This window comes from Berghia stephanieae, chromosome 11 (assembly GCF_034508935.2).
Source record: "Berghia stephanieae isolate SIO BIC M18660-M18661 chromosome 11, UCSD_Bste_1.3, whole genome shotgun sequence".
Taxonomy (NCBI): Eukaryota; Metazoa; Mollusca; class Gastropoda; order Nudibranchia; family Aeolidiidae; genus Berghia; species Berghia stephanieae.
Genome location: NC_088370.1, coordinates 17,519,913 through 17,528,564, shown reverse-complemented (window position 1 = coordinate 17,528,564; position 8,652 = coordinate 17,519,913). Strand labels below are relative to the sequence as shown.

The window sequence follows — 8,652 nt, the reverse complement described above, 5'->3', positions numbered from 1 at the left end:
CTCTTGAGAAAAAAATGAAATTGTTTTGTAACGCTAATGTTTTATTTGCCATTTGCATTTCATCTCATGTGGTTTCCACAACAAATAGTAATTAGATAAAAATGGCCTGTAATCATAACTTTTTAATGTAAAATCCGATTTTCTTTTGTTCATGATAATATCAAAATTGAAATAAATGATGTTGGATTTACAATAAATTCAATTTACCTAGTGATTTAACCATAGGATTGTTGGTATCTTTGACTACTTCAATGAATCAACTTCTCGTGACCTCGAAAATTTCTGATCAGATACAAGAAATTTTCTATTGAGTGAGTGAGGTGGATGCCTTATTTACAAATTATAATAAAGCCAATCTCCACATTGTAAGTCCAGTGAAAGTCTCATTTTAATACTCTTCACTTGTATTATCTTATTGTATGTGAATAATAAAACCCGTCCATTTACACGTACGATCACTTATATATATGTTCAAATGTGAATGGCCTCTTTTTTATAGGATGACAAGTGAATGGAAAAAATATATAGTTTGGTTTGTTTAACTCCAACGGAGGAATTTCTTTAAAATTAATTAAATTTCTGAATGAAAGGCAGCTGTCTCTGGTGGTTCCACGATCCATCCCAGTCCAAACGTTCTTCATTTATTTAATTTAATTGAGCCTCTATATAGCGCAATATCCACTGAATGTGCTCAAAGCGCTTTACAAGGGGTCCCTGGCCAACGGCAACATTCAACATGTAGGACGGGACATGACGCTGGTTGAGCGATATTACTTATATATTTTTTCTTCTTCATGGCATCAGTGTATCAAACTCGTTCCATCCGCAGCAATTTCACAATGTAACGTGAAACAAGTTGATCTCCGGATCACGAGTGAAAATGTAGAGATCGCCAGAACGCAATGCTGAAGGTTTGCTGCTGTCAGACAAGTTTGGGCCCTTTGTTGACTGCCACAAAGGTCTCTTCTTTCTGGGGTAGAAGCCGGACAGCTTATTTCCCAATCAAGTTAGAACTGACGACGTCATCGCCCCCCACCCCCCACCCCATGAGGGTTTGAATCTTTTGAAGTCGAATACCCCAAAATGTGCGTCCCCTTCCAAAGTTGGGGAAGCTTAATAAGAGCCGAGGGATTTCATTCAGCAAATGTTAGTGACACCGTCCATTATGCGTCTAGGATGGGTTACTCGCATTTCTTCCCTAGTTTGTAAAGTTATTAATTAAAGTCCGTCTCACGAATGATGCCAGAGGGATAGATTGCACCCATACCTTAACCTATTCTTTAAGTATTGTTGTCAGCATTCATTTCAGTGTTCTCAGACTTATTTAGTATAGTGTCCACCTTCTTGATCGTTAAGCTTCAATCCCATCGGGAGGTGCAATACTCCGAAATAGAATAGCAAAATAACAGGGCGCATTTCACTGAGCGCACATATATACGAACTCCTAGTTGATCCCGCCAACTCCCCTAGAGAACGTTGGCGTTTCCTAATGTTCCGGGTTGAAGTGTGAAATGGACCCGATAGGTAAGGGAGCGGTTAAGAGTAACCACGGGCTACTTTGGATACGGACCATGTAGGCAAAACTGGATTCCTACTACGATTCAATTCCTAGACATGCTCTATGTCGCTCAGATGGAAAGCAATAATTTTTACCTTTTTTTCAAGTGTTCTTCTTGAGATACCCCCTGTTAAAGTAGGATTCACTTCTGGCCACATCATTACAGTTGCATTCGTTGGTCTAATAAGCGTGTACATAGTCGTTAGCATACCCCAGTCTAAATAAGGTTTGTTAGGACAAATTTGATATAATATTGGTGAAACGTTATTGACCTCTTCTAAGATTACTCTACCCAACTGACAGCCATGCCACAACGAACCGTTATACCCTCCAAAGGAAGGGTTGTCGTTAGACAGGTTTTAGAAAGCTGCTGCTCAGTATCTTGGAAGCCTCTCGACAAGTTCAGAGGAGACAATTTATAATGACAAATATTCCCCTTTAACTACACATAAGATTGTTCAACGTATTATATAAGGAATTACAGTAAAGCAAAAATACGGTAGTGGTGTATCAAAAAAAATGATAAAGACAGATTTGATGAGTCTTGGATCTCTCGACAACCTAAATCCAATAATTTGAAATAATAACTTCATTTTAACATCATTTTAAAGGGAGAGAACTGAAAAGATATCAAGGGTAATTTTTCAAGTATAGGACACATACGTCGAAAAATTGACGGAGAATTCCTGAATAGATTGGATTATCAGGTAAACAACAGAGGCTCAGTAAGTAGTTTTTGGATCACCAAAATGCTAAATAGAACAATGTTATAGGTAACAACGAAGCGATTGGATCTCTTCCCTAAACGCCCTGGTGTTTTACGTGATTTGTGACAAATGATTAAAATAACCTTTAAACCATATGAATGTTCAAGGAACAATTCAGCTTTTTGTTGTTTTTTTTTGTGTGTGGATAAAACAACGATCTAATAAACGGAGCGCTAACATTTTAGAACAAATTTTAATAGAATGTGTCTGTTCTGTAAACGCTGTGCTCTTTTACAAACAAAAAAAAACCTTCTAAATGACAAATAAAAAACTTTAAGAGCCATAGCAAAAAAAAGTATTTAAGGAACAAATATTATAACTACAACGATTTAAAACAACATGAGTTTTTTTTTTCCAGCACAACAAATGAAGGCATTACAATGATATCATTACTATCTCTCTCTCTCTCTCTCTCTCTCTCTCTCTCTCTCTCTCTCTCTGTGGCATATAACTTGGACGTAGCCTCCCACACAGTCCTTCGGAAGAAGTCTCTGTCTTGTGCTCATCTGCCACATTCCGTCACACCGTTGTTGAGCCTTTCCTGTATATCCTGTTGCCATCTTCTTTGTGGTCTTCCTCTGCCTCTTTTGCCCTCCGCCATGCCCTCCAGTACATCTCTCTCTAGTGTGTCGTGTCTTTTCAGGTGCCCAAAGTAATTGAGTTTCAGCTTTTTTATCTTACTCATTAGCAGGAACTTTTTTAGTCCTAGTGTATTCATGATGTTTGCATTGCTTTCTTTGTTTGTCCACGGGATGCGTAAGATTTTTCTATAGCATTTCATTTCGAAGGCGGTTATTCTCTTTTCTGATTCTTTGGTTATAGACCATGTCTCGCATCCATATATTGCCGTAGGAAAAATACAGGATGTTAGGATTTTCATTTTCAGTCTGACTTCCTCGCTCTTCCAGATTGCCATCATTTTGTTTAGTTTGCTGCTTGCAATTGCAAGTCTTCTCCTGATATCTGGTGCCGATTTTCCATTGGCTTCTATTTGTGCTCCAACGTAAATGAAATTTGTAACATTTTCCAGTTGCTCTCCTTCTATTTCGACCTGAGCAGTGCTGCTTTTATCTGTGCTCATTATTTTCGTTTTCTTTGCGTTTAATAATAGGTCTTTGTCTTCACTATGTTTTTTACCGATTTTACTAGTTTGTTGAGACCTGTTGATGTTGTTGACAATAGCGCCGTGTCGTCTGCATATCGTAGGTCAGAGATCTTCCTGCCATTTATCTTCACGGCACTGTACTCTTCATCTTTTTCTTCTGTCATTACATCACGCATTATTGTTTCGGTGTATAGGCTGAATAGTGAAGGTGAAAGGATGCACCCCTGCCTCACTCCCCGCTTTATTGGGAACCATTTTGTAAGTCCATATTCTAGTCATTACTATCAAAAATCAATTTATCAAAAGATAAGCAAAAAAAAATCAGTTTAAAAAAGCAGAACAAAGCAAACAAAGAATAATTGAAATGCAACAATAGAATTTAAAGGAACTAGACATTAGTAATCGTCATTCTATTCAATTAGTTTTTGTTGGTTTTTTTTTCTCGGTGGGTAGGGGGAAGGGAGCGAGATCTCTATGCAGGGTGATTTTTATTATGACGCGACAAGGATTTTTTTTGGTGCAAAATTTATGACAATGAAAACATCTAAGTTTTGTTTGATACAATAATAATATAGACAACATTATAGTTTCATCTTGACTGCAACAGTACATAAAAATAAAAAAAGGCCGAAGACGCAGAAAAGACTCGTGATTGCAGTGTCGACAACCCGAAGAAAGCACAAAACAGAATTCAAAAACACCTACTGACACAAAAGACTATCCATTCTTGGTAAGAGAACACTGTGGGGATAGGAAAGATTAGCATAGTGTTTACGAGGGATATAAATTCCAATGCAGACAATGTAATTGATGAAGCGAAACCACTGTTTGAAAAGGAATGAAAGCAGTCAATTCGTCAATGGGTAAAAGTGCTCCCTGCATTAATAGCTTGCAACAGTGTGAACAGGGTTGCCTGAGGAAAACGAACTTGACCGATTACCACAAAGAGCACAATTCGCCTACGCCTTCAATAAAAATTACCCTTCTACTTGAGCTGAGTTTGTCATTTTAATACTAAAGAAGTGCAAGAAAGAAAAATATGCTTGCTTGTTAAGAAGATGTTTTCAAATGATAAAAAGCGACATTCTTTGTGGCATGGCAGATTAATCGACACAACGTGAAAATATGGGAATCTCAAAAGACACATGGCAAAATCGTAAACCAAAGGAATTCGCTAAAAGTCAATGTCCGATGTGCTTTGATGGTCAACAAAGTGATAGGTCAATATTCCTTCTCAGAAAATAAAATCACGTCATCATCTTATTTTGAAATGTTAGAATCATATTGCATTTCCTCAAGTTACCAAAATCGATGATGTTTTTCAATAAGAAGATACTCCCTAAATATCGACATAATTCATTAACTCTCTCGTTACCAGCCATTTTCAGAATTTTCCACAAATTTCACACCCAAGCAACTAACACAAAAATATTTTTTTTAATCACTCAAACACAAAAGCAGTATGTTCTTGCTTTAAATAATTTCTTTAGCAAAACAAACTCTACAACACACTGCTCATTTTCTTTACATTTTATGATATACAAGGGAAATTTGAATAAGAAAAATGTTGGTTGTATCGTAACGAATGTGACTATTTGCCTACAGTTGGTAAGAAGAGGATTAATCTCTAGATTATGGAATAAAAAGGTAGGATTGCCGATCAGTATAACTCGAAAGCACTTTTAATACGAATTATTTGAGATTGACAGGTCCTCCACGAAGATTTTCAGCGTTCGGGTACCTTCAACTTTTCTCGGATAGAAACGTTGAGAAACTGAATAAACGAATGTCCGAATATGTGTAGTGTACATGACCTTTTGTTTATGGTGGCGTTTTTCGTGGTAATGGACAAGACGACAGTTCAGTAGACTGACTGTTTCTTATTCCATACAGACCGGTATTTGATGCTGACATTTAACCCTCTCCTAATTAAAGGAAAATCGTCACATTCGTTACGATACAACCAGCATTTGTCTCATTCAAATTCCTCTTGTACATCATCAAATTTAAAGAAAATGAACAGTGTGTTGTAGAGCATGTTTTTTAAAAGAAATTATGTAATGCAAGAACGTACTGCTATTGTGTTTGAGTGATACAAAATATATTTTTGCGTTAGTTGGGTGTGAAGATTTGGGGAAAATCCTGAAAATGGCTGGTAAGCGGAGAGTTAATCTCCGTGACAACCAATTGGACTTTGATAAACAAAAAGGCGTCTTCCTTAACAGCTATGCTACTGACTGCTTAACCGTTCATGAGTTCTATGAATATCTCCATTTGCGTCTCTTGTTGCTCAAAGAAGGAATTGCTACTATACGAGTAGTGCAGAATCAATCATAATATGCGCAAGCGCACCATAGTGTGACGTGGGCGATAGGGGGAGTTAAATATTGAAATGTAACTATTGTTACTCACCCCCGGCGTCAACCTGTTTGGCTGAACACAACGATGTGCAGTGTTGTTGACTACGGTAACGTCATCTTGATGAAATTATGACCATTGTGTGTATTCGAGGAATGCCTTCTACAAAGTGAAGAGGCGTCAGACCGTAGCCATCTTTAAGTTATAGCCGGACACTAGAACCGTAGCCGTCGTAAAGTTATAGCCTGACACTGAGACCCAAAAGGACGGGTCTTTTGACGTCATTATTTGGTTTTTGCACCGCCTAGTGAGTTGTCGTTAGTAGTGCTCACGGAAACAAGTGGTCTCATTGGTTGAACTATTGAATACAACTCACGATTTCTTTTCTTTTTTTGGCCAAAGACAGATCTTTTGTCGTCATTTTTTTGGTCATTGTCAGGCTGTAAGTTAACGAGGGCTACGGTCAGACAGTACTGTAAGTAAAAATGCTCTTGCTCCAGCTTCCTTGATAGGCGAGTTTCCTTGCGTCGTTAAACCCCTCTACTGACAAAACCGTTGAAAAAGCAGGCTCTGTGAGACGAATGTATGGAAAATCCTCGTCGTCAGCGGATTGTTTTTAGAGCAAATGATTATTTGCAAATCGCTAAGCCAGACAGTGGATAGTGAATACGATAGCTAACTTAATTCGTAATAATAACAACACACCATGCACTTTATTTACACTTTAACCATTTTGATATCATTTTTTCCCGAGAGCGCTTACAACATTGAAACGTTTTATTTAAACTTTGAGGACACTTAGAGCAAAAACACTTTCCTACATAGATAGTGTCTATTTCAAATGGTATATATTCAGCCACTTTTTAACACGTTTACATATATTAGATGGTGACATGTAGAAACGTATCAATTATTTTACAAAATACAAATGATTTGATTCGTCATTTTTTAAGCATTGCTAACATTTCCAGTATGTTCGATTTCAAACTATGCAATTAAGTATCAATAAACTCTACTTCTACTACTACTACTACTACTACTACTACTACTACTACTACTACTACTACTACTACTACTACTACTACTACTACTACTACTACTACTACTACTACTACTACTACTACTACTATACTACTACTACTACTACTACTTACTACTACTACTACTACTACTACTACTACTACTACTACTACTACTACTACTACTACTACTTACTACTACTACTACTACTACTACTACTACTACATACTACTATACTACTACTACTATACTACTACTACTACTACTACTATACTACTACTACTACTACTACTTACTACTACTACTACTACTATACTACTACTACTACTACTACCTACTACTACTACTACTACTACTACTACTTACTACTACTACTACTACTACTACTACTACTACTACTACTACTACTACTACTACTACTACTACTTGTTGCAGTTATCTGTACTACACTGCTGCTGTTAATGATGACTGATATGATGATGAGAATGTCATGATGACATGTGATGATGTAATGATGATGATGATGATGATGATGATGATGAATGATGATGATGATGATGATGATGGATGAAGATAGATAGATAATAATAAATAATATATGCATTATAGCGCTTTACCCCGTTGTCACAGGCTCTAAGCGCTTTACAGTGATATAAAACAAAACATATTACAGTGAGACAAGTGTGAAGGAAACGTGATACGAATTCAATTAAACAACAACAAAATATGAAAATAATATTGCAACATTATGACGTAAAAAGATAAAACTTTAAGCGAGATTTGAACGTTGTCAACGAATCCGAGCATCTCACGTGTGATGGGAGAGAGTTCCAAAAATGGGGGGCCGAAAATTGAAAAGACTGTTCACCTATTTTACGCAATGGCTTAGGTTTGACAAGGATTGATTGGTCATTGCTTGACCTCAAGTTTCTATTGGGGACATATATGTTTAGAAGGTCTTTAATATAGGAGGGACTGTTCGTGCTCAAGGATTTGTAGACAACAGTACAAATCTTATAGGCAACTCTTTTTTCCACAGGAATCCAATGTAACTCACGGAGAAGAAGAGTTGCTGACCGGTATTTTTTTTAATTGCGTACAATGAGCCTGGCTGCGTTATTTTGAGCAACCTGAAGTTTGCAAATTTTGTCTTTAGCTAAATTCGCCCAAAGGGAGTTACAATAGTCCAATTTAGATAAAACCAGGGAATTTATTAAAAGTTCTGCTATATGCTTCGGTATTAACTTACGAATTTTGCTTATTTTTTTTCATTTCTATGTACATAGATTTATGGTGTTATTCACGTGGCTTGTCATGGAAAGATCTTTATCGATGATGACGCCAAGGTTTTTTGCTTTATTTTAAAATTCTATTGTGCTATTTCCGAGAGTAATAGGTGATTTATTTGCCTGTTTAAGGATACTCGGCTTCCATACATTAAAATCTCAGTTTTACTATCATTTAATTTTAACTTATTGTGGTACATCCAAGATTTAATCTCATTAAAACAGCTCGTAATTCGTTGTATTAACAACTGTAAATTACTAAGGGGTGCTGAATCATATATTTGCGTATCATCTGCATAAAAATGATAACTCAGATTGAATCTGGATATCACACTAGAAAGGGGCTGCATATATACAGTAAAAGGACAGGGCCAAGAACAGAGCCTTGTGGCACTCCAAAATCTAGTAAAACTTGTTCTGACTGAACACCATTCACCACGACAGTCTGCCATCGATCCTGTAAATATGATGTAAACCATTTAAGGGCAATTCCTTTTATGCCGAACGTATTTTCTAGTCTTCTTAACAAAATGTCATGGTCAATGGTGTCAAATGCAG

General features: G+C 36.7%; 1 protein-coding gene across 1 annotated transcript in view; it reads left to right on the top strand.

Annotated features, from left to right (window-relative positions):
• Nucleotides 1–200: 200 nt before the first annotated feature.
• Nucleotides 201–8,652, top strand: part of LOC144956874 (thyrotropin-releasing hormone receptor-like) — a 12,784-nt gene continuing 4,332 nt past the window's right edge. Inside the window, exon 1 of the mRNA XM_078887663.1 lies at nucleotides 201–365. The gene's annotated coding sequence lies outside the window, so the exon portion shown is untranslated. The remainder of the gene's footprint in view (nucleotides 366–8,652) is intronic.